This window comes from Tursiops truncatus, chromosome 16 (genome assembly GCF_011762595.2).
Source record: "Tursiops truncatus isolate mTurTru1 chromosome 16, mTurTru1.mat.Y, whole genome shotgun sequence".
Classification (NCBI taxonomy): Eukaryota; Metazoa; Chordata; class Mammalia; order Artiodactyla; family Delphinidae; genus Tursiops; species Tursiops truncatus.
The window spans coordinates 20,007,581-20,034,191 of record NC_047049.1 but is presented as its reverse complement, the minus strand read 5'-3'; positions in this window follow the sequence as shown (position 1 = coordinate 20,034,191).

Below are 26,611 nucleotides of genomic sequence, written 5' to 3'. Positions count from 1 at the left end.
ATAATATTCAGTGAACTAGGAATATAAAGGAACTTCTTCTACATGGCAAAGGAACACCTGTGTAAAACAATGACTATAGTATTTAATGGTTAATGACTTAATACTTTCTCCCTATGATCAGGAACTATTCAAGAATGTCAACTTTTACCATTTTTATTTAATATTGTGTTAGAGGTTCTATCAGGGAAATTATGCAATAAAAAGAGATGAGAAGACAGAAATAAAACTATCCCTGTTTGCATATGATATGATCATATATGTATATATGTATAAACATATATGTTTAAATCAATAAAAATTAATACTAATAATAGTAAAATAATTAATATAAGCTAAGTAATACTAATAAACTAATAGGTCCAGAAAGGTTTCAGGATACAAGATCAATATATAAAAATGTACTGTATTTCTACACACTGTCAATGAACATTTTGGAAATGAATTTAAGAAAACAATTCCAGTTACAATAGTATCAGAAAGAATAAAATACCCAGGTATAAATTCAACAAAAGAAGTGCAAGACTTGTACACTAAACACTACAAAACATTGTTGAAAGTAATTTAGAAAGGTTTAAATAAAAGGAAAGACATTCCATGTTCATGAATTGGAAGAAAGTATTGTTAAAATGTCAATACTCCCCAAATGGATCTATAGATTCAACACAATTCCTATCAAAATTTCAGCTGCCAAGTTTGCAAAACTTGACAAGCTGATCAAAACATTCATACACAAATACAAAAACAAAATACAGAAGAGCCAAATCAATCTTGAAAAAAGAATAAAGTTGGATGACTCACATTTCTTGATTTCAAAACCTACTACAAAACTACAGTAATCAACATAGTGTAATAGCGACATAAAATAGACAGATAGATCAATGGAATAGAATTTAGAGTCCAGATGTAAACCCATGCATTTATGGTCAACTGATTTTTTTTACAAGGCTGCCAACACAATTCAATGGGGAATGAATAGTCTTTTCAACAAATGGTGCTGGTACAACTGGTAGCCCCATTAAAAGAACAAAGGTGGACCTCTACCTCACAACATATTCGAAAATGAGCTCATAATAGTTCTGAGGCCTAAATGTAAGAGATAAAACTGAAAAACACTTAGGAGAAAGCAGACATAAATTTTCTTGACCTTGTTTGGGTAATAATTTCTTAGATACAATACAAATAGCATAAGCAACAAAAGAAAAAATATATTCGATTACATCAAAAGTTAAATATTTTATACTGAAATCTATCATAAACAAAGTGAAAGTATAGTCCACAGAATAGGAGAAAATATTTTCAAATTATATATCTGATAGAGACTTTTTTCCAGAATCTATAAACAACTCTCACAACTCAATAATAAGGAGGCACAGAACTCATTTAAAAAGTGAGCAAGGTGGTGGGAATGTGAATTGGTTCAGCGGCTATGGAGAACACTATGGAGGTTCCTTAAAAAACTACAAATAGAACTACCATATGACCCAGCAATCCCACTACTGGGCATATACCCTGAGAAAACCAAAATTCAAAAAGAGTCATGTACCAAAATGTTCATTGCAGCTCTATTTACAATAGTCCGGAGATGGAAACAACCTAAGTGCCCATCATCAGATGAATGGATAAAGAAGATGTGGCACATATATACAATGGAATATTACTCAGCCATAAAAAGAAATGAAACTGAGCTATTTGTAATGAGGTGGATAGACCTAGAGTCTGTCATACAGAGTGAAGTAAGTCAGAAAGAAAAAGACAAATACCGTATGCTAACACATATATATGGAATTTAAGAAAAAAAAATGTCATGAAGAACCTAGGGGTAAGACAGGAATAAAGACGCAGACCTACTGGAGAACGGACTTGAGGATATGGGGAGGAGGAAGGGTGAGCTGTGACAGGGCGAGAGAGAGTCATGGACATATACACACTAACAAACGTAAGGTAGATAGCTAGTGGGAAGCAGCCGCATGGCACAGGGATATTGGCTCGGTGCTTTGTGACAGCCTGGAGGGGTGGGATAGGGAGGGTGGGAGGGAGGGAGACGCAAGAGGGAAGACATATGGGAACATATGTATATGTATAACTGATTCACTTTGTTATAAAGCAGAAACTAACACACCATTGTAAAGCAATTATACCCCAATAAAGATGTTAAAAAAAAAAAAAGTGAGCAAGGAATTTGAATAGATATTTCTCCAAAGAACATATACAAATGGCTAGTAAGTAAATGAAAAGAAATTAAACATCATTAATCATTAGAGAAATACAAATCAAAACCACAACACAATACCAGTTTACAACCACTAGGAAACTATAATAAAAAAGAGAGACAATAGCAAGTGCTGGTGAGGATACAGAGAAATTAGCACTTTCATGCATTCCTTGTGGAAATGCAAAATGGTACAGTCATTTTGGAAAACAGTTTGACAGTTCCTCAAAATGTTAAACATAGAGTTACATATGGCCCAGCAACTCTACTCCTATGTATATACTCATAAGAAATGAAAACTTGTCCACACAGAAACCTGTACATGAATGTTCACAGCAGCATTAGTCATAATTTCCAAAGAGTAGAAAAATCCAAATGTCCATCAATTGATGAATAGATAAACAAAATATGGCATAACCATGTAATATAATACTATCTGGCAATAAAAAGGAATGGAATACTGATATATGCTACAACATTGATGAACCTTGAAAGCATTATGCTAAATGAAAGTAAAAGAAGCCAATAACAGAAGACATTTTCTGTGATTCCATTTATATGAAACTTGAATAGGCATATTTTAGAGCCACAAATTATATCAGTGACCGCTTAGGGCCTGGGAGGCTGTTGGTAGAGGAGAATGGGGATTGATTGCTAATGGGTACAATGTTTATTTTAAAGGGGACAAAAATGTCTAAACTTACATTTTTGTGATGGCTATACAATCCTGTGAATATACCAAAAAGCACTGAATTTTATACTTTAAGTAGATAAATTGTATAGTATGTGATTTATATTCAATTCAATGTGGAGTATGTACTCTGGTATGGTTTCTCCATGAGAGGGCATTCATAGCCTTTATTCATATTTATAGTTATATTATTGAGTTTATGATTTTCTACACAATCACAGAACAAATGGAACCATGACAATTGCTATTTCATAACAGATGCAACTTGATTTAACATGTTTTTGACAGTCTACACCTATTTGAAAAAGTTAGTCTTATTTTAACCACTGAAATAAAAAGGGAGAAAAAGAAAAAACAAAAATTCCTGCTAACCCAGATTTTCTACCAGAAAAAAAACAGAGCAAATCTATTTGACTCAGTTCAGGGGATCTGAATTTGTGAGTCTTCTCAGCTGAAGGGTCTTCTATACTAACTTTCTTTCTGCCCTGGGTGCCAGGATTCATGCCAGATATTTTGTGTAGTATTTCTAAATTCAATATTTCTACAAAAGTTAAAACATTTGCTGTCGTACACAGACACAAAATTTGTTTCTCTTTTATACATTGGTTCCTTTAAATATATATATATATATATATCTCAAAACCATATTTGATATTATATTTAAATCAACACAGTGATGCCATTGTCTGGAATTTCATTTTTATATTCCTCATGAAATACTGCATATGTTCATATTCTGGATTAGAAGATTGAGAATGTCATTAGGGAAAAAGTACAGCATAAATAGGTACTACATCTCTGACTCTGGAAAACAGCCAAGGGTTACTGAATGAGAGAGACTGTACTGTATGAATGAGAGAGAGAGAAGATAGAATATGCAGATAACACACAATTCTTGTATAGGGAGAAAATGGGACAAGTGAGGTAAACAAAGTAAAAAATTAGTAAAAAAATAATAATAACTGGATAGGAGGAATGTTTATGGGCTTGAAGAGACCTAAGTTCGAAATCTTGGGTTCATCATGCACTTTACTCCAAGAATTCTATCTCATGGAGGTATTCCAACACAGATTAAATCTCATTCCCACATTTAACCTTCTTAGTTTCATCCCACAATATTTTGCTTCTCTGATTTTCCCTCCATCCCATAATCACCTCATAAGGATTACAGAGGCCAGTGTACCTATTATATGTAACACATGTAACAAACCTTCACTGATGTCAGTTTCTACCCTGAATCCTGCCACCACCACTCCCAGCCCCAGACTCTATAATTTATATACAAATTCAGCCATGAAAAAGAGCTCTAACCTCTGGATGCAGATCCTGGGAAAAATTAGACTGGGCATAAAAGAAAGGTTTCACAGGGGCTTAAAGAAGTTCATTTCACTAAATCTTCTTTACCTGTTTTCCCTTCTCTCAGCAGGTATATTCAGTTAGCACATGCAGTGGAGGTTGCTCTTTTCCCCTCTACATGAAGGGCATTTGTGAGCATCTGGAAAGATGCCACGTGCTTGATAAGATATATATGCCTGACCGATGAATAAATGAATGAATTATGAATGAATGAATCAGGGGTAACTGGGGTGTTAATCGATATTAAAAAGAAGTAGAAAATCTGGACAGACTGATTACCAGTAATCAGTAATTGGATCAGTAATCAAAAACCTTCCAATAAACAAAGTCTAAGACCGGATGGATTCACAAATGAATTCTAGCAAACATTTAAAGAAGAGTTAACACCTGCACTTCTCAAACTATTCCCAAAAATTGAAGAGGAAAGAATGTTTCTGAACTTATTCCATGAAGCCAGCATCACACTGATACCAAAACCAGAAAAAGACACCACACACAAAAAATTACAGGCCAATATCACCAATGAACATAGATGAAAATATCCTCAACAAAATATCAGCAAACCAAATTCAATTATACATTAAGAGGATTATACACCATGATCAAGTGGGATGCAAGGATGCTTTGATATCTGCAAATCAATCAACATCATACACCAAATTAACAAAATGAAGGATAAAAATCCCATGGTCATCTCAATAAAAACAGAAAAAGTGTTTGACAAAATTCTACATCCACTCATCATAAAAACTCTCAACGAAGTTGGTACAGAGGGAACACACCTCAACATAATAAAGGTCACATATGACAAACCTACAGCCAACAACATACTCAATGGTGGTAAGCTGAAAGCACTTCTTCTAAGATCAGGAACAAGGCAAGGATAACCACTATTGCCACTTTTATTCAAAATAGTACTGGAAGTCCTAGCCACAGCAATCAGACAATAAAAAGAGACAGTACATTCTTTGACATCAGTCTGAGCAACATTTCTTTGGACCTGTCTCCTCAGGCAAGGGCAACAAAAGCAAAAATAAACAAATGGGACTGCATCAAACTAAAAAGCTTTTTCACAGCAAAGAAAACTATTAGCAAAATAAAAAGGCAACCTACTGAATAGGAAAAGATATTCACAAATCATACATCAGGTAAGGGGTTAATATCCAGAATATATGAAGAACTCATTCAACTCAATATCAAAAACCAAACAATCTAATTAAAAAATGGACAGAGAACCTGAATAGACATTTTTTCAAGGAAAACCTACAGATGGCCAACAGACAATGAAAACATGCTCAACATCACAAATCATCAGGGACATACATATCAAAACCACGGTGAGATATTACCTCACGCCTGTCAAAATGATCATCACCAAAAAGACAGGAAATAACAAGTGTTGGTGAGGATATGGTGAAAAGACCCTCGTGCACTGTTGGTAGAGAATGTAAATTGGTGCAGCCACTTTGGAAAAAGTATGGAGGTTCTTCCAAAAAATAAAAATAGAACTATCATATGATCCAGCAACTCTATTTCTAGGTATTTATCCAAAGAAAATGAAGGCATTAATTTGAAAAGATATATGCACTCTAACTTTTCATTGCAGCATTATTTATAATAGCCAAGATATGAAAGCAACCTAAGTGCTCAATGATAGGTGAATGGATAAAGAAGATGTGATACATATAATGGAATATAACTATTAAAAAAATGAAATCTTGGGCTTCCCTGGTGGCGCAGTGGTTAAGAATCTGCCCGCCAATGCAGGAGACACGGGTTCGAGGCCCTGGTCCGGGAAGATCCCACATGCCACGGAGCAATTGGGCCCGTGCACCACAGCTACTGAGCCTGAGCCCTAGAGCCCGTGAGCCACAACTACTGAAGCCCGGGTGCCACAACTACTGAAGCCCACGTGCCTAGAGCCCGTGCTCTGCAACAAGAGAAGCCACCGAAATGAGAAGCCCGCGCACCACAACGAAGAGCAGCCCCCACTTGCCGCAACTAGAAAAAGCACACGTGCAGCAGCAAAGACCCAATGCAGCCAAAAATAAATAAATTAAATAAGTTAAAAAAAAAACAAAAACGAAATCTTGCCAATTGCAACAGCATGGATGTACTTAGAGGGGATTATGCTAAGTGAAATAAGTCATACAGAGAAAGACAAATATTGTATAATTTCATTTACATGTGAAATCTAAAAATACAAAACAAATGAACAAATAAGAGAGAAGAGAAACAAACTCATAGATACAGAGAACAAACCGGTGGTCACCAGAGGGGAAGGGAGTAAGTGTTTGGGCAAAATAGGTGAAGGAGATTAAGAGATACAATCTTTCAGTTATAAAATAAATAAAGTCATGGGGATGTAATGTACTGAGTAGAGAATTTAGTCAATAATATTGTCATAACTTTTTACGGTGACAGATGATCACTAGACTTATCATTGTCATCAATTTGTAATGTATATAAATGTCAACTCACTATGTTGTACACCTGAAACTAATATTGTATGTCAACTGTACTTTAATAAATTAAAAAAATTTTTAAATACTGAGACAATTTCTAAGGTTTCTTCATTAGATGTAGACATTATTATTATATAAACCCCATTATTAAAATTACTTCTTTTTCCAAGGTCAAATTTGGAGCAAGAGCAAACTATATTTGTCTTAATTCAGATTCCCCAGAAACAGACACTGAGACAAAGATTAGTGTCCCAGTGATTTATTAATAAATGCCACCAGGAGAAACCAGTAAAGGAGTGGGAGTTGCAAGATGCATAGGGGGATGAGGCCAAACAAACGTATGATATCAGGTGAAGTCCCATTCTCTGCCTGATCCAATAAGGAGCTCTGGAGATCAGCTCCTCTGTAGTTTGTCACAGTTGTCTGTCCCAACCTGATGAAAAGTTGTTAGGTTTTCAGGCCGCTACACCAGTCAGTCACTGGTCTGGGGTCATACAGGGGGCTGTAAATTACTAAACACTTCCTGCTCTGGTCAAAGAGGCTCCAGTAGCCCAAGGATAGTCCTCAAAAGAAAGTTGTGGAAGTGAGTTCTTAGGAGAGGCACACAGAAATTAGTAGCTACGCGCCCAGAGCAGGTAAAAGTGATCGAGGGTATCTGAGCAGCGTACCTACAGTATCTACTACAATATTTAAATTAATTGAAAAAAGAAAGACACATACCATGGATCAGTTAGAATTAAGTCAGAATCTCAGCTCTGTGCCCACTACCTGTGCTGCCCTAGGCAAGCTACTTCTCATTCCTGAGCCTCAGCTTCATTACATGTGACACGTTAACAGCATATACTTTGTAAGTTTGTTATAAGATGCAGATTAGAAATATATGCAAAGCAATTTAAAAGTACGCCTTGACTACAATGACCACTTAATAAATGTCAATTATTGTTATCATCACCATCATCATCAAAATCATCATGCTTTCCTGGGCCAGAATTATCCTTTGTATTAAATAGCATGGTAAGTCTGGATTTCTTGACACTTCTTTACACCTAAATTCTAACCTCTTCTAGTCTTAAAATCTTCAACTCTCTGCTCTGCTTTTCAACTATAGAGGATGTCCTTTTCCTCTTCTTCATCTTCCTCCTTTCCTCCCTCCTCATTTTCTGACCCTCATGCCTGAGTTCCTCTTAACCTTGACTTTGGAGGCAGATGACTCAGACAATACTGGCCAAGCCAGGAGAATGTGTGACTCCAAAACTAATGGATTGTGTCAGGTATCTGCATTCTCAAATTTATTAGAGTATCACTAGCTCCCAGGAAGACCTGCCAAGAAGCAGTGCTGACAGGGACTCTTGGCAGCAACAGGGGTGCAGCAAATAGGGCCTTACTGAAGGAAAGCAACGGACTGGCTGCAGAACAGGACTGCTGGGCTCAGGCAAAGGACAAAGGACTTGGGAAGTCCTGAGAACTTTAAGATGTGATTCCATATGTCTCAGTTGGGTAAATTCATTTTTTATTTGGGTAAAATAAAAAGATAAAATCTAGGGTGAGTTTAAGGAGAACCATTACTCAGAGGCTTTTTAGCAGACAAGTTTTCACTCACCTAGAAATCTTGACCTTTTAAAGAGACCTGCTTCTCAGTAGCCCTACCTCATAGGCTGCTCCTCATGTATTTTTCTTTGGAAAGGCAAGGCTGCTCCATTTGACCACTTTGTTGACTGCCACTTTAGGACATCATTCGTGCCAAGCAAAACAGACCCCAGTTCCACATAATAGCTTCTCAGAACCAGGTTTTTCTTTGCCCAGAATGTAATACAAAGGCCTCCAAAGAGGTACCTAGATGACTCAGCAGGAAAAATATTGGCCTTTGACACTTTTCTCATGCTATCAAGATGTCTAATGATAAAATTCCTTGAAGATGAAGTGAATACCAATAACATACTGAATCTGAGAGCACATTTCAGGTTAAAAAGTGAAAATGATTTTGAGTCAGTTCTTCTCTTGTTTATATTGATCCATTGGCCTCCATTTCCATTTTTTAAATGCAAATTTAATATAGATTAGAAATTTCTTGCTGAAAGATGGTTCTAGGAGGTATGCTAAGTAGACCAAAATTGGTTTTTACATGATAGCTCATTTCTATTCATTTGCTAACTGATGCTCCTTAATTAGCAGATTATGTACCAGGTAACAGTTTGATATCTCCCAAAAGCCTTAGACCTTAGATGATGGTGCTAGAACAAGAGATGGCTCTAGAACAATAAACCATTCTGTTACTCATTTAGGCACACCAGCACTCAACCTACAACGGTGTCAAAGCAGTGAGTGGAAATGTAGAAAATTATAAAATATTCAACACAACTTTGTTACCAGCAGTAATGTAAACAGGCAAGATGGGAAGCATCCATCAGTTACAAATGTTCAACTCTGAAGATACCTTGGGAGAGATTGATTGTGGGGTCAAAGGAGGTCCATGACTTGAAACATTACATCTCAGCCCCTTGCTCCTTTACTGGCTACTAACAAAGATGAAAAGAATAGCAGGATTTATGGACATAATTCAAGATTTTTGTTTTTCCCTTTGTATAAAATGTCTGAGTACATAAAGTGAAAAGAGCTGCAATGTCAGATATCTCTGAGAACTGACGAATCAAAAAACCAAGAAATCTTATTTGAAAAACTATTATGTCCTCTAAACTGTACTTATGACCAGGGGGATACAGGACTCTATTTCAACTAATGTGCAATCTAGTTGATATGCCAAGACTAATCTGTATGAAAATATCAGGACTGAGAGTTTGCTGCAATAAGAGAGAACAGACTGAACTTGTCAAAAAAGATGCTGCAGCTGGGGGATGGGGTGTTGGTAACTGGCAAAATCCTGCAAAAGAGCTCAATAAATCATCTTGTTTGAAGGGTGTTCATAAAATACAAAAAGGCCTGCATCCTGTTAGAGGCCCCATGTTTCACACAGAAGATCTACAATATAGCAGAGGGCTGCCCATCCTGAATTAGACTGGATATGAGCAAGAAATTAAGCTGTCAGGGAGTATTTTTTTCTGCAGCAGAGTCCAGTCTATTCTGATTGCTAAAAACACTACTTTCCCATTTTTTAGCACAAATCTCAGGCCTAATCCTAATTCTACTGGTTTGAGTCATGTACCTACTACAGAACCACTCGCCAAGAGGACCAACACAGGAAAAACCAATTGGTTGCATTATATGTTCCATGGCCTTAGTGACATTCTGGTAGATAAATTATTATATAATGCTGCCAAATTCCTGGATTATTTGGTATAACACATGTCCACAGTTCATCAGCAGCTGCAAGGACAATCATTCTAAGAACACAAGTTTGTTCTCTTGCTAACTCAAATTCACTGGATATCTTACACTTTAGTAGCCACATATTTCTTCAGTCAAAAATTTTTTCTCTCATTCACATCACCTTTCAGGTCTGGGAGTTAGCACTATTCAATTCAGTGGTCCTATTCAAACAGAGAAGGGCTCTATGTAAATTCCTCATTTTTCACTGACACAGTCATCTGGCTTAGTTTTATTAAATAGTAACACTTTTGTCTTCGGATAAAATTAATTTTTTCTTGAAAATCCTGGAGAATTGGAAAGTTAAACTTCAGGGATTATGACTGGTATAGTTTTAGTCTAGTAACTCATCAGCATTAGTTCCATATGGGGGCCAATTTTCATTATAGAAAATCTTTTTTCTCTTTGTAAAAAGCGCAGGAAATGTTCCTATTCTGAAACCACAACGAAAACACATACTAAGCATTTTGCAATGATATCAGAGAGATCTTTGAAAGCAACTTGTTTCTCTCATTTTGAAATTTCATATTTTTAGAAAATTTCTGCTTTCACAATTGGGCATAATCTTATAGAACAGCTTCTGTCATAGTGCCAGTTCTTCCTATTGCCTGCAGGTACATTTTCTTTATGATTTAAATTTTATGGAATGGGGACTGTTGTGGTGCCCTAAAGAATACATATATAGGGCTTCCCTGGTGGCGCAGTGGTTGAGAGTCTGCCAGCCGGTGCAGGGGACACGGGTTCGTGCCCCGGTCCAGGAAGATCCCACATGCCGCGGAGCGGCTGGGTCCGTGAGCCATGGCCGCTGAGCCTATGCGTCCAGAGCCTGTGCTCCGCAACGGGACAGGCCACAGCAGTGAGAGGCCCACATACCACAAAAAATATATATATATAATATATATATTATATATTATATATATTAAAAAGACCAATAAAAAACAAATAGCAAGATGCTGCAATTAACTCCAAATATGTTAAGTGAACAATCCAATTTAAAGACAGAGATTGTCAGACTAGTACCAATCAGATCCAACTTTACTATTTATAAGAAATACACTTTAATATAAAGACACAGATAGGTTGAAAGTAAAATGATAGAATAAATTATACCATATAAACGCTACATAAAATATTCTGCCTCCATTAATATCAGTAACCTAGACTCTAAGGTAAGAAATATTACAAGAGATGAACAAGAACATTTATTGTTGAAAGAGAATTTGATAAGTTTTATTATATATTTATGATAAAAGCTTTCAGCACACTAGAAAAAGGTAGAAATATTTAACCTGATAAAAGTATCTACAACAGACCTATAATTAACATCATACTTAAAGGTAAACTATTGTTATCATTTTCCCCTAATGTCAGGAATAAGACAAAGATGTCCACTATAATCACTGCCATTCAATATTTTACTGGAACTTCTAGCCTGCACAATAAAGCAAGATAAAGAAATGAAGAGCATCATAATTAGAAGGAAAGAAGTGACATAGTCTTTTCCACAGATAACAGGATGTTGGATATAGAAAATCTGAAATTAGTAAGTGAATTTAGAAAGGTGCTAGATACAACATGAATATTCCATAATCGATTACTTTACTCTTTGTGCTTTTTCTTGAGTCCCAAGTGAATGTTTGGCATGTTAAAAAGATCTCTTCACTCTAGCTAGGCTCAGAGTCAAACAGCTATCAGCATGGTGTTGTCTCTGAAATCACATTGCAAAAAAAATTTGGAAATAAAATTAGAAAAGCAATATGATTTACAACAGCATCAAAAATTATTAATATATATAGCAATCAATCTAACAAAAGATGTGAAAGACCATGGCACAAAAAAAGTACAATGAATTATTGCTTAGAGAAATTTTAAGATATCTAGATAGAGTGAGATTCTAAGTTCATGAATTTCAAGACATGATATCATTACGTTATCAATGCTTCCCAAATTTCAAATTGATCTATAAAAGCAAAGCAACTGCAACAACAAAAAAAAACTTTGCTTTTTTTTTTAATTGATGAGCTGATTCTAAAATGTACTTAGAAATGCAATGGACCTCAGAGAAAGATGTTACTTTGGCAAGTTGCTGAGCATGAGGGATGGCAGACAAAAGAGAGAGGTTCCAAGCTTCTGGGAATCAAAGGCGGCTTGGTCAGCCTCATGTGATCAAAGAGGGTCAACAATTCATGTATAGGTTTGTGACATCAAAACAGACCAGAAGGCATGTCCCCATGCCTCAAACTGCCCTATATAAAAGGCCAAGAAGCTTTCTCTCCTATGGGAATAGCTTGATACAGTCTTGACTCTCAAGAGTGGCTAGCATGCAAAGTCTATTTACCTACACACAATTAACCCAGCCATTCCTCCAAATTATATTGCAAGAAGCTGAACACACACACATTTTTCAAACTCATCACCTGCACCAAAATTCAAATTACTGCCTCATAACAATGTATCATGAGGCTATTTATATCTTAGGACCTACGATTTTCAACTAACTTAGGGGACAGTTTAGTGACAAAATAAAATCTCTTTACAAGGTGACACTTGTTTGATGCAGTACCTACACAAGTATATTATCCTGGAACCCCAAATAATATAGTGAGAAAATGAATGTGACTTTATTATCCAGCACAATGACTTATAGATGCTTGCTACATTAACTCTTATTATTGACAATATAATAATTGTGGTTATGATTATTTCCATATAATATCATGTTTCTTCCCTTAGCTAAAGCTAACCAATATTCAGATTATTCAAATATAATGATCATAAGGCTTTTAAAAAGTGAGACTCATTAGAAAACTTTAAAATATGATTCAACTTGCACATGGTTATTCAAGGAACACAGAGAATATGCTGTGTCAAGTACACATACTAATGGATTGCAGGATTTTTAAACCATAGTGTCAGACTAGTACCTAGATTTCATGAACCAATTTGGAAGCAGCATATTGAAGAATGCACGGTTGTCAAGCACAACTTTTATGCCAAAGAGCAATCCATCTCTGCCGCCACAGGGCAACTCTTCTCAGTCTCCAGCACCAACCCTGCTCTTGTTCTTAGAGATCCTCAGAAAATATTTAAGAAGCACTTGTGAGGTGGCAGCTCCTGGTGAGGTATGTTTAAAGGAGAGAAGCAGAAGTTCTCTATGGAGTATTCGGCTAAAGAAATCCCTCAACCCTCCTCCTGGTTAAATATCAGTAATAACAAATTTTGGTCATGACAAACCAGCACTTAAGTTCTTCACACCCTTTTAACTCAATCTTTCAACTCCAACAATGAAGATGGTGACACCCAGGACCATTCTCCTAGCCCAGGCACCGATACGCAGGTACTCACTTATATGAAGCTCTGACAAAGGTTCTTTGCTTGACCAAACTTTAATCAGCCTCCTGAGCCATCTCCCAACCCATCTGTACACTTCCTCATAAAATTCAGTTTTAGCAATAACCCTGCCAAGTTAGTTAGTAAGAATCCCTAATCCTCTATATCTGATCACTCTTTTTTTTTTTTTTTAAGATTTGATGGAAGTTCATAATAATGCAATTGACAAGGAAATCTAGTTATTTCTGAGACATACATTTTAAAATAATAATTAGAATTAAGACATAACATATACCAGAACATATAAGGTTTTTAGGAATTTCATGTAATGTCTGAAACATTTATATTAACATATTTCCGTACAAATAACCCAAAGAAAGTTTAGTATTAGTTTTTGTCTGTTTGTTTGTTTTTCGTTTTTTGAATTTTTGGATTATATTTTATTTTATTTTTTATACAGTAAGTTCTTATTAGTCATCAATTTTATACACATCAGTGTATACATGTCAATCCCAATCACCCAATTCATCACACCACTATCCCCAACCCCTGCGGCTTCCCCCCTTGGTGTCCATATGTTTGTTCTCTACATCTGTGTCTCAACTTCTGCCCTGCAAACCAGTTAATCTGTATCATTTTTCTAGGTTCCACATACATGCGTTAATACACGATATTTGTTTTTCTCTTTCTGACTTACTTCACTCTGTATGACAGTCTCTAGATCCATCCACATCTCAACAAATGACCCAATTATGTTCCTTTTTATGGCTGAGTAATATTCCATTGTATATATGTACCACAGCTTCTTTATCCATTCGTCTGTCAATGGGCATTTAGGTTGCTTCCATGACCTGGCTATTGTAAATAGTGCTGCAATGAACATTGGGGTGCATGTGTCTTTTGGAATTATGGTTTTCTCAGGGTATATGCCCAGTAATGGGATTGCTCAGTCATATAGTAATTCTATTTTTAGTTCTTTAAGGAACCTTCATACTGTTCTCCATAGTGACTGTATCAATTTACATTCCCAAGAACAGTGCAAGAGGGTTCCCTTTTCTCCACACCCTCTCCAGCATTTGTTGTTTGTACATTTTCTGATGATGCCCATTCTAACTGGTATGAGGTGGTACCTAATTGTAGTTTTGATTTGCATTTCTCTAATAATTAGTAATATTGAGCAGCTTTTCATGTGCATCTTGGCCATCTGTATGTCTTCTTTGGAGAAATATCTATTTAGGTCTTCTGCCCATTTTTGGGTTGGGTTGTTTTTTTTTTTAATATTGAGCTGCATGAGCTGTTTATATATTTTGGAGATTAATCCTTTGTCTGTTGATTCGATTGCAAATATTTTCTCCCATTCTGAAGGTTATCTTCTTGTCTTGTTTATGGTTTCCTTTGCTGTGTAAAAGCTTTGAAGTTTCATTAGGTCCCATTTGTTTATTTTTGTTTTTATTTCCATTACTGTAGGAGATGGATGAAAAAAGATCTTGCTGTGATTTATGTCAAACAGTGTTCTTCCAATGTTTTCCTCTAAGAGTTTTACGGTGTCCGGTCTTACATTTAGGTCTCTAATCAATTTTGAGTTTGTTTTTGTGTTTGGTGTTAGGGAGTGTTCTAATTTCATTCTTTTACATGTAGCTGTACAGTTTTCCCAGCACCACTTATTGAAGACATTGTCTTTTCTCCAGTGTATATCCTTGCCTCCTTTGCCATAGATTAGTTAACCATAGGTGCGTGGGTTTACCTCTGGGCTTTCTATCCTGTTCCATTGATCTATGTTTCTGTTTTTGTGCCAGTACCATATTGTCTTGATTACTGTAGCTTTGTAGTATAGCCTGAAGTCAGGGAGTCTTATTCCTCCAGCTCCATTTTTTTTTCCTCAAGACTGCTTTGGCTATTCGGGGTCTTTTTTGTCTCCATACAAATTTTAAGGTTTTTTGTTCTAGTTCTGTAAAAAAATGCCATTGGTATTTTGATAGGGATTGCATTGAATCTGTAAATTGCTTTGGGTACTATAGTCATTTTCACAATATTGATTCTTGCATCAAAGAACATGGTATATCTCTCCATCTGTTGGTATCATCTTTAATTTCTTTCATCAGTGTCTTATAGTTTTCTGCCTAAAGGTCTTTTGTCTCCCTAGGTAGGTTTATTCCTAGGTATTTTATTCTTTTTGTTGCAGTGGTAAATGGGAGTGTTTCCTTAATTTCTCTTTCAGATTTTTCATCATTAGGGTATAGGAATGCAAGAGATTTCTGTGCATTAATTTTGTATCCTGCAACTTTACCAAATTCATTGATTAGCTCTAGTAGTTTTCTGGTGGCATTTTTAGGATTCTCTATATATAGTATCATGTCATCTGCAAACAGTGACAGTTTTACTTCTTCTTTTCCAATTTGTATTCCTTTTATTTCTTTTTCTTCTCTGATTGCAATGGCTAGGACTTCCAAAACTATGTTGAATAATAGTGGTGAGAGTGGACATCCTTGTCTTATTCCTGATCTTGAAGGAAATGCTTTCAGTTTTTCACCATTGACAATGATGTTTGCCATGGGTTTGTCATATATGGCCTTTATTATGTTGAGGTAGGTTCCCTCCATGCCCACTTTCTGGAAAGTTTTTAACATAAATTCGTGTTGAATTTTATCAAAATCTTTTTCTGCATCTACTCAGATGATGATCTTATGGTTTTTATTCTTCAATTTGTTAATATGGTGTATCACATTGATTGATTAGCATATATTGAAGAATCCTTGCATCCCTGGAATAAATTCCACTTGATCATGGTGTATGATCCTTTTAATGTGTTGTTGGATTCTGTTTGCTAGTATTTTGTTGAGGATTTTTGAATCTATATTCATCAGTGATATTGGTCTCTAATTTTCTTTGTTTCTAGTATCTTTGTCTGGTTTTGGTATCAGGGTGATGGTGGCCTAATAGAATGAGTTTGGGAGTGTTTCTTAATTGTTTTGGGTTTGCTTTTGTAGGTCCTTTTCTTCTCTTGTGTTTCCCACTTAGAGAAGTTCCTTTAGCATTTGTTGTAGAGCTGGTTTGGTAGTGCTGAATTCTCTTAGCTTTTGCTTGTCTGTAAAGATTTTGATTTCTCCATCGAATCTGAATGAGATCCTTGCCGGGTAGAGTAACTTTGGTTGTAGGTTCTTCCCTTTCATCACTCTAAGTACATCATTCCACTCCCTTCTGGTTTGTAGAGTTTCTGCTGAGAAATCAGCTGTTATACTTATGGGAGTTCCCTTGCATGTTATTTGTCGTTTTTCCCTTGCTGCTTTCAATAATTTTTCTTTGTCTTTACTTTTTGGCAATTTGATTACTGTGTGTCTCGGCATGTTTCTCCTTGGGTTTATCCTGTATGGGACTCTCTGTGCTTCCTGGACTTGGGTGACTATTTCCTTTTAGTAATTTTCCATTTACTGACCGTCACTTTGCTCCGTGGCTATAAATTCCCACTTGCCCATGCTATATTTGGACTTGAGCCGGTTCTATACTGAGGTCTCATTTCTCCTATTGCAGTCGTCCTGAATAAAATCTGTTTTTACCACTTTAACTACTGCTCAGCTCTGGTTTTTCTTTGACAGGCTTCCCTGAAGGTCACTAGAAACCATTGAGTGCCTGAAGAATCTCATTTTCTGCTCTGTGACTGCCCCTTACTGAGCTCCTTCCACCCACCCACACCCTCCCAACTCACACTGCTCGGAATTCAGCCCAACCAGCATATCCATTTATTTACTGTGGGTGATTTCCCCCTCTTCATCATGTAAATTCAGCAAGTGCCCCATTTCCCAATTATCTCCCTATCACTAAGTCACAGGTCTGAATTTCTTTTGATAGAGCAGGGAGAAAACACCATACTCAGAAAGCATAAGTCTCCTTGCTCTTTAATAACATGCAAGGTCTTCATTTTTATTCCTGAATTATTTTCCCGTTTGACTTTTTAAATTTTCAGCCTTATAATGGATAATTCCCTATTCAGAAACAATGTTTAGCCCTCATTCAAACATTTCAAGTATCAGCCTCTCTTTCTATTCTATTTACAACAAAAGAAATTCCTCCCTTCCACCAGAGGCAGCTTCCTATAAGGGAACAACACATGGTTCATCTAAAGGTATAAGCTCATGATATTTTAAGAATCCCACTTCTCTTAGAGCTGGCTAAGTCCCACTAAACTGCAGATGGCCTCAGGAAAATTCAATCCTCCATTTTAACTGTAAAATATATATTCCTGAGAGAAGGAACAGCATTGCCTCTTATTTCATAAATACCTTTAAAGACAAGAAGTTAGAGTGAATGAAAGAGAAAGAATTGAAGAGAAAAAAAACATTTATTATTCACATTCTGTTTACGTTTCCCTTGCTAACTCTCTTTGGTTATTTGTCTAAAACTTAAGTCTTTTGTTTTTATAGTAATTGGAGAGAATTATAAGTGAATGATAATACGCTTAGTTTTTGCAGGTATCTTGAGTGCTCCCACAAAAAGATGACAGGGGGTGACGGGGGTGACAGGCAATACATCCTAGCTAGCAGTTACAGATGTATTTCAAAGAGTAACTGTGAACAGAAAAGCTGAAGAGGTCTGTCATTCTTCTCTAGGCCCTTCAGATGTTTCTCTTTCTAGCTGAGTGTCCACTAGGAAACACCAGGTTTTCTATTTCCTCCTTAGTAGAGGCACTAGAGCCAAGTGACAATGTGGTAGGCTATTACTGTGATACATAGAAGGATTCCTATGTCCCCTTGGGGGATGCTTTGTCATAGGGACACCCAAAGAATGTTCCTATGCACAAAGCCCTTGCAGAGTTTATTTCTGTTTTACCCCAGTGTGCTATACTAATCATATAAATAACTCCTTCAGGGGCTGGCTCAAGAGACAAAGCTAAGTAATGAATTCCACCTGTATACAGAATTGTCACTCACCTCCAACAATGGAAGCTTTCTTCATCCCCAGACCATTCTTCCCTTAGGGTTCTCTCTCAGGCACTGCTTCAGGCCCCAAGCAAACAAATTCTTGACAGGGCATGCCACATGGCTCCCACTCACAAGTAAGCCTGTTCCATCCCCTGCTCTCTACTATCCCCATTCCCAACTATAAAATGAAACGGCAATTGTATTTGCCTTGCTGTTTCATCCAATTAACTCTATCTTTGCTATCTTAAATCTGGGGCTAGTTAACTCATTTAATTACCATGGGACACTAATGAGATTCAAGTCTTGAATTCATTTGTCAAATGGCTCAGCCCAGTCAGGCCATGGCCCCTAGGCCTAGGTAAAACCAATAATCCAGCCTCAGTATTATAGTGTAGCCACTGGTGAAAAGGGAAGCCAGAAAAGGATTCCCTGAACAGTGCCAAGGATACTTGACTTTTTCATAGAAACCTAGTCAAGCCATGTGGAGGCATCACTGCCTCTGCTTTTGAAGAGTTTGAAATTCTTTGAGGAGGATGAATTTTCACTCATGAGAGAATAAGCAAACACCATGGAATAGCACAGAATCAAGCAATCAATCGAGTACTGCTTTGGGAACTGGCTGGGACTTGGGTGATCCTGGAAGACAGAACAGAGGCCAAGGAAAGTCTTCAGGGATACATAGAATTTGAATAAGTAAGAGGAGTGGTGGGTTTTCAACAGTGAGGGAAGAGAAAATTTCACATTTGAAAAACACATAGTGATTCAGATTTTGATGTTTGTTTCTCATTAGCAATGATGAGTTTCAGAAAGTATTTAAGTCATTATAAACCCATAGGTAACAAGGGGAAAAAAAGCTTCCCCATGACAGATGTCGCCAGAGATTTCTTAAAGGGCCAGGGTCTAGGATACAAGAACTTATCCCTTTCTATGTCATCTATGACTTTTGGGGGGCATGGGGGGGCACGCTGTGTGGCATGCGGGACGTTAGTTCCCCGACCAGGGACTGAACCCGTGCCCCCTGCATTGGGAGCGTGGAGTCTTAACCACTGGACTGCCAGGGAAGTCCCCTCTATGCCATTTAGACACAAAATTATTTCCTCACATTTTCCGTCTTCTCACCCTAATTCAAGACCTGAATTTCCTTTCAAACCCAGGACTCCTTTTCATACAGAATGAGAGTTAATTTGCTAAGAGTTCCAGGTATGAAGCAAATGCTTTGCTACTTTTAAACAAATTAGTTTTGCTTAATAAGCATTATGCCTATGAATTTTTTAACCCTTAATGACCTTAAGCACCTATTCTATAGCTCAAGTACTTTAGCAAAGCTGAGGGAAATCACAGTTTGTTTTAATATATTCTTAATTTAGCAAAACAATAAACTTACTAGTAAGTTGCAATAACAAGTCATTTTTTGGACTAAAACCAACAATCTAATTACCCTGGTGTACCGTTGGGATACCAAAATGTAGCACTTGGTAGCACTTGAAAGCACGTGGGCTACAGAATAAGGTCATTAAAGGTTAAAAATAATAACTATCATTTATTCAATACCCATCTTATCAGACAATGTGATAAGCACTTGACATATTTAATCTCATCATCTCACAATAACCCTGTAAGGGTATACTATCATTTTTCTCATCTTACAGATGAGAATACCAAAGTTTAGAGAGGTTTAAATGACTATTATCATATAGCTGGTGAATTGCAGAGCCAGGATACAAAATTTCATTATCTTGAATGGGTTTACAAAGTGCCCCACTTTGAAACATGGGTCTAAAGACTAACATTCAGAATCGTTATTCTCCTGTGCTTATTGCCTCGTGAAATTCTGATTCATGTGAGCATGAATACCTATCTGATAGGATATCTATAAGCTCCTTGAAATCAGATGCCACATCATATTCATTTTTATGTCTCCTACACAAAGCCCTGGGCAGCCCCATCCAGCAGATCTCTAACTCTGCTTTTAGTCTGACCCAACAGAGCTACTAAGGAAATGGTAGAACCCTAGTGAAACTGAGCAGAACCCTGAGCCCCCTCCCAAGTACAAAGGCCCCTCCATGTCCCCTGCCTCTTGTTTGTAATAGAAAAGCTGAAGTCTCCCAGGCCTCCCTGAGTTACAAAAGAGCAGGTTCAAGCAGTTAATGAATAGGACAATAGAGTCACAGAATCTTTCAATGTTTGATGCACATTCCTGAGTTGTTTTACAGATACTATAACTGCCACCAGAGGGAAAAAGCTAACTGCATGATGAACAGACTGTAGCCACCACATAAGCTGCTCCATCGTGAGCAGTACTGAATCTATGGCTAGCACAATTCTAAGAACTAGCCTCAAGAGAATGGGATTAACACTATTGCTCACAATAATCTGTCTCTCTGTGAGGAAAACTAACTGTAACTTGCTTGCCCATGTATGTAAGCAAGCAACTAAAATTGTCAGCAAAAAGATGCTACAGACCCGCGTCGACATCTCCCACCCTAAGAATAGGGTGCCCTGTAACAACATGAAGAAGTTATTTTCACCCATAATTCCATAGACATGAAATAATGTCTGACAGTGGGGAACTGTAAGCAGCTCTTTGCAGGCAGCTTTTTTTTTTTTTTTTTTTTTTTGCAGGAAACAGACCTTTGCAGGAAGCAGCTCTTTGCAGGGGGCCCTTTTGTCTTGTCACTTTAGCAAAGCTCTATTTTAACTAAAGTCCTGCCTAAACACACTTTTCAAATCTTTTGATCACAGAATGCCTCGCCTAACCTGTTGATTCTTTTCTTGGATTAAAGAAGTAGAAATGAAGAATAAGTAATTAACAGATGAATATATCTTTTCCCCCAATTACCCTTCTCACAAGCAAATTGTGTGAATGAGAATAGCATCTAAAGAAAGATCACAAGAAGCTGACAAGCCTGCACGCAGTGGGAGATGGCAAAGAATCCTACTCCCTACCTTGATGATTAACTGAGATTACTTCCCCTTTTTCCCTTTAAAAACTCTCATGGCCAGCAGAATCTTCGGAGTTGGTTCTGGGACATGAGTCTGCCTTCTCACCAGGTTGCCAACCTCTTGAATAAAGCAAGCTTTCCATTCCTACCAGCACTCGTCTCTAGAGTAATGGCTTTCCCATGGGCAAGCAGCAGAACCTGAGTTTGGTAGCACCGTGTTCACTTGGTAAAGTCACTGCTCCCTGCAGAGAAACACCCTGAAGTTTCCTGTATGTCAGGCAAATTCCTCAACTCTGAGAAGCCTTTGGAGACCTAGGAAATTCTACACCAGGGGAGGGACCAATCTGCCAAGACTGAGTTGCCTCGGGTGAAGGAACTTATTTGACAGAGAAGTCTTATTGATCCTGCATCCTGTAACTTTGCCATGAAACTCAGCACAACAGACACTCAGAAAAACTAAGTAAGGAGAAAAATACATGGATACAGTTTTTTTGAAATGCATTATTTTCTTTGTCCTAAGACATGGCAGCCTATGCTCTTCTATATTAACACAGAAAGCCAAAATCAGTTTTTTGGGAAAGGATGTACCAATAAGTCATCATTATCTTTTCACATTTCATTCCCTTCTGACTCTTCTCACTTGTCCAAACTACTTTTATCTGTTTGTTCCCTTAAATGTCTAGTTAGAGAAGAGCTGGTTTTGAACTTGTATTAGGTTCTCGTCATTCATGGAGAAATTCAAATTGTTAGGACAGTGTGGACACTGTCTCACAGAAATATTCAACCTGGTTGTAGAACAAGACATGTAGCTGTTAAACTAAAGGACACTCCCAAAGCAATCATCAAGTGCAAGATAAGATACTTTCTATTACTTAGTTACATATTTATGCTATCGTTGTGGTTTTGTTCTACCATCCTGTTAGTCCATTCAGAGTTTACAGAAATACTTAATGAACATTGCTACAAATAACATCCCTCAGAGACACATATGACTTACCTTGATAATGGTGGTTTCATTGCTTCTTGTATTTTATTTGTGCAGCAGGTGATCATTAAAATTAAGCTCTTGATTAAAATTACCCAGGGTAATTTATCTCAGGCTGCCTTCTCACTTAACAAGAAATTCATAATTACTGATGGGGATGAAGTTTTCACCATCCTAACATAATTCCTTGGGATTCCCAAGGTGTTATGTTAGCATCAAATCACAATAATTAACTAGAATAATCCAACCCCTGGGTATCAACAGATAATTCATAGAGTCATTGGCAAATGTAATGAAGAAATTGTCACTATTATGCATACTTGATATAAGGTTTAATTACCAAAGTATGAGCCTGGGCCTTAAAGGATTTCTTAAGACAGGGTAGGACCTTTTCTTACTTAGCATTATTCATCTAAAATGTTCATTAGCAACAATATTGCGTAGTGTAACAAAACTCTCCCATCTAAGAAAAGCAGTAGAGATAATCAAACTAGTTTCAAGAGTAAACGTGATGAGGATTTGCTAAATATTCCCTGGACTCCTCTACTGCTTTCATCAAAGAGATGGAACCCAGTGCTATTTTGCCCTGTTCTCATTATTCTGTACAATAATAGCCCTCACTTCTGCAAAAGGGAGGACTCTCTACATGGTACTCTACATGCTACTATGTGCTGCCCTACAAGATACCAGGACTAGTTTGGATGCTGCCAACATGGAAGATCATGTCCAGTTGAGAAAGAGCCAGAACCAAACTTATTGCTTCTAGGACTCCAGAGACCTCATTACCTGGCTCAACACATTTCTAAGACCATTAAAACTTGACATGGTGACCCAGATGGTCAAAGGGATATGGCTCTATCCAGAATCAAGAGTCCCACAGACACTTCAATGGAGGTAGCTGTTGAGTGATATTTTCAGACTCACTATTTTAAAGAAATAATATATATTAATTCTAGGAGAGATGCAGGATCTTGGTCTCTGCAAACTCTAAAAGAAATTTCAAAAGAGCTGATAGTCTAATCGATCATGTCTTACTGAGCCCAGGCCCTCTCCTAAGCTACTGCTCTTCTGTCCATCCTTCCTATGCAATGTACAAGCAATACTGAATTTTAGAATTACATCAGTGTGGAATTCCATTCTTCATGGTGAAATCATTAAGTACATGTGCTTTTGAAGTTTTTCATCATACGTATTGAAAAGGAAATAAATTTTCACCCTATCAGAGATGTTCTAATGTTATCTAAGCACATTATTTGCACATTTGATTGTAAGCCATCAATAAGCCCTTTCCAAAAGATTTTTTTCTTAGCAGGAAGAAAAGAGACAGGAGTGTATTTGTAATTATGGAAACATGCACAATGTACTTGAAAAACCCAAGGTAGGTATAATTTCAAAATGCCAAGTGATAAGAGATATATTGAAATAATTATCTCTTTCTTATTAAAAATTGCTATTTCTATAAGGGAGATAGATGGAGAAATTCATCTGGAGGTTATACCTTTAAATAGCTATATTAAAAGCAGTTATGAAATGACTTTTGAAGTCTGGACGCAATTGAAGCAGATTTGGCCAGGCCATTTCCATCACAATAGGATTTTTGAAGTGACTGCATAGGAAAAAAAGCTCCCATTACAGACAGGTCACCTGATTCAGCCCTAGAGATAATATGAAATTGTTCCAGACAGTAATGTCTGCAGTGCTTTATCCAGACTAGTCTGAAATGGATACTCAGAAAAATGCACAGTTCTGATAATCCCCTTCTTTTATTTTCAGCTTGAAAGCCTATTTCCTAATGACTAGCTGGCCTACCCATTCACCTTCCATTAAAGATGTAAATGAAAACAGTATTTTGCAACCACCAGGCATGAGGGAGAGTTGCTCACAGGACCTCGGTGATAAAAAGGGGGGAGCTGAGGTTACATCATGTGCTTTTTAAGCCCCAGCTCATCTGGCACTTGGTAGAATAAGCTTTATCCCACAGAGAGCCTGAGAAAAAGGGGAGCCTGAAGAACATGGAAGTGAATTGCATGGGCTGTTTCAAGGGGGATGAAGGTACCTCGAATTGCAGAGATACATACCTCTCCCCTTCAGTCTCATCTGTAGCGAAGACTACTGCTCCTTGAGCAGTAAATAGACATCGATGTTCTGCACCATGAATTCCAGATGTCAAATTAATCAGTCCATATTCAGTGTCATAAATCATATCCTAATTGTTCTACTACTGCATGGCAATTAAGTCATGGGGAAAATAAAACTCAGACGGCACTATGAAAAAATCATTGAGGCCTGATAACAATGTCTTCCAGCAGGAATGCAACAGGGCCAGCAATGGTCAAGGCATTTTCCTTGACATTTTTATGTTATTTAACACTTGGTGTTGCCACCTCCAGGGAAGATCAGCTGGGTTCCCTTGATTCCATGGAAGCCTGTTGATTTTACACTCTTGCTTTCTCAAACCTCCAGGGACCACCACCCTCTGTATAAGATAAACAGACCCTGCCCTCCTCAGTACTCCATCAGACACTTAAGGAAAACAGAAACAAATTTGAAAGTAGTGAGATCTGGGCAGAAGTGTTAGGAGTCTTTGTCATAAACAGGTTAGACGGCATCCATTATGGGTATCCTTATTTACAAACAATGTATCCTATATTCTGAGTGTAAATTGTTTAGATAAAACAGAAAGCATTGTCTGGAATGGTGCTGTGGTTCAGTGGAGAGTGTAGTTAGAAATGCAGAAATATGTAGATACACATGTGATAGACCCCATTTGGACTTCTAAAATTAACTGAAGAGTTTTTAGGGCCAGGGAGTGAGGGCTGAAAGCTAGCAAGAAAGTGTGTATTTGCCATCATTGTGATTTCAACATTAAACATTGGTGTGGCCTCATTTGTCCCCAAAGCCTCTTGTGAATGGTAACAAATCAGTCACTATCTCTCAAACTAGAGTATAAACTCTGAATTTAAACAATGTATCATTCGTTATTATATCCCCTGAACCTAAAGAAAATGTTAGCTGAGTGGATGAATATCTACATACTGAATGAATATTAAAAAATGCACACCTACCTATCGTAGAAACTAGAAGGACAGTCTCCACTTGTAACTGTGTCTTCATTCTTTTCTGCTACATTCTAAGGGTAAAAATCACCTGTTCCCAATGCTCGCTGAATTCAGGCAAGAAAACAGTAAGTTTGGAACGCAAAAAAGGTAAAATCATTTCAGTCAAAGAGGATATGTTTAAAAGAAGTAATTGTCTCTGGGTGATAATAATATGCCAACATAAGTTCATGGATTGTAACAGGTGTACCACCGTGGTGCTGGCGGGGACAGGGGGTATATGGGAACTCTCTGTACTTTCTACTACATATTGCTACGAAACTAAATCTGCTCTAAAAATAAAGTTTATTAATTGTTAAAAAGTAAATGTCAGGCTGGAAACAATAAAAACATGTAGTTCTAGAAGCAAAGCCAGGCATTTTCCAAAACACTGTTTATCCAGACACTGTTTTAAACATTTTACATGTTTTACCTCATTGAATTCTCTAAAAACTCCATGAAGAAAGTGCTATTAATATCCATATTTTTTTTTTCAGAAAAGAGCACAGAACCAAAGTTATCTGGTGTCTTTTTACAAGGTTTCCCCTTGGTAAAGGGAATTTGAACCCAGACCTCCTGGCTGCAGGGTTTAGACTCTCAACCTCTGCTCTTTGCTGCTTCACAAATGTGTTGAATCTCCATAGGAGGTGAAGCAGACTACACATCCTTATCCTTACTGTGTTTACTAAAAAACGATTTTCAGTTCTTTGTTAAATAAATCAGAAAATAGCACACAGCTCCAATTTCACTAAAGCCTGGAAAAGTAAACACACACACAAACACACACACACCCCCCACGTGTAATTTGGCGTTTGATATCTGTTCTTTCTCAAGTCTAGCATCTTCTTCAAAACTCAGGGACGATGGGACTTCAGTGCTATCACAATTTTCCTTTTGTTATTATATAAAGACTAGAACTTCCTGGACACCAGGGAGATAACTAGCAACACATTATTTCATTACTTCTTGGACACCAGGGAGATAACTAGCAACACATTATTTCAAGTTCCTCATAGCAATATTGAATAAAATCCCACATAATAGGAACGTCAGTGAAGTGGAGCAGGTGTTAGCACTGGATGATATGATCAGATTCCACCCTTATCTTGGGGCCTGTAAGCCCAAGACTTTCTATACCAGAAAGGGTTTACCAGTCTCTTGAGGGACAAAGCAAAGTAAACCTCAGAAAGAAAAGTGCTCACAATGGCAGGAATACGAATGCCCCAGGGTGACTGTAGCAATAAACAGGGTTTGGTGCATCAAAGGCATATGCTACTTGACATTAGAAAGTAATATCAAAT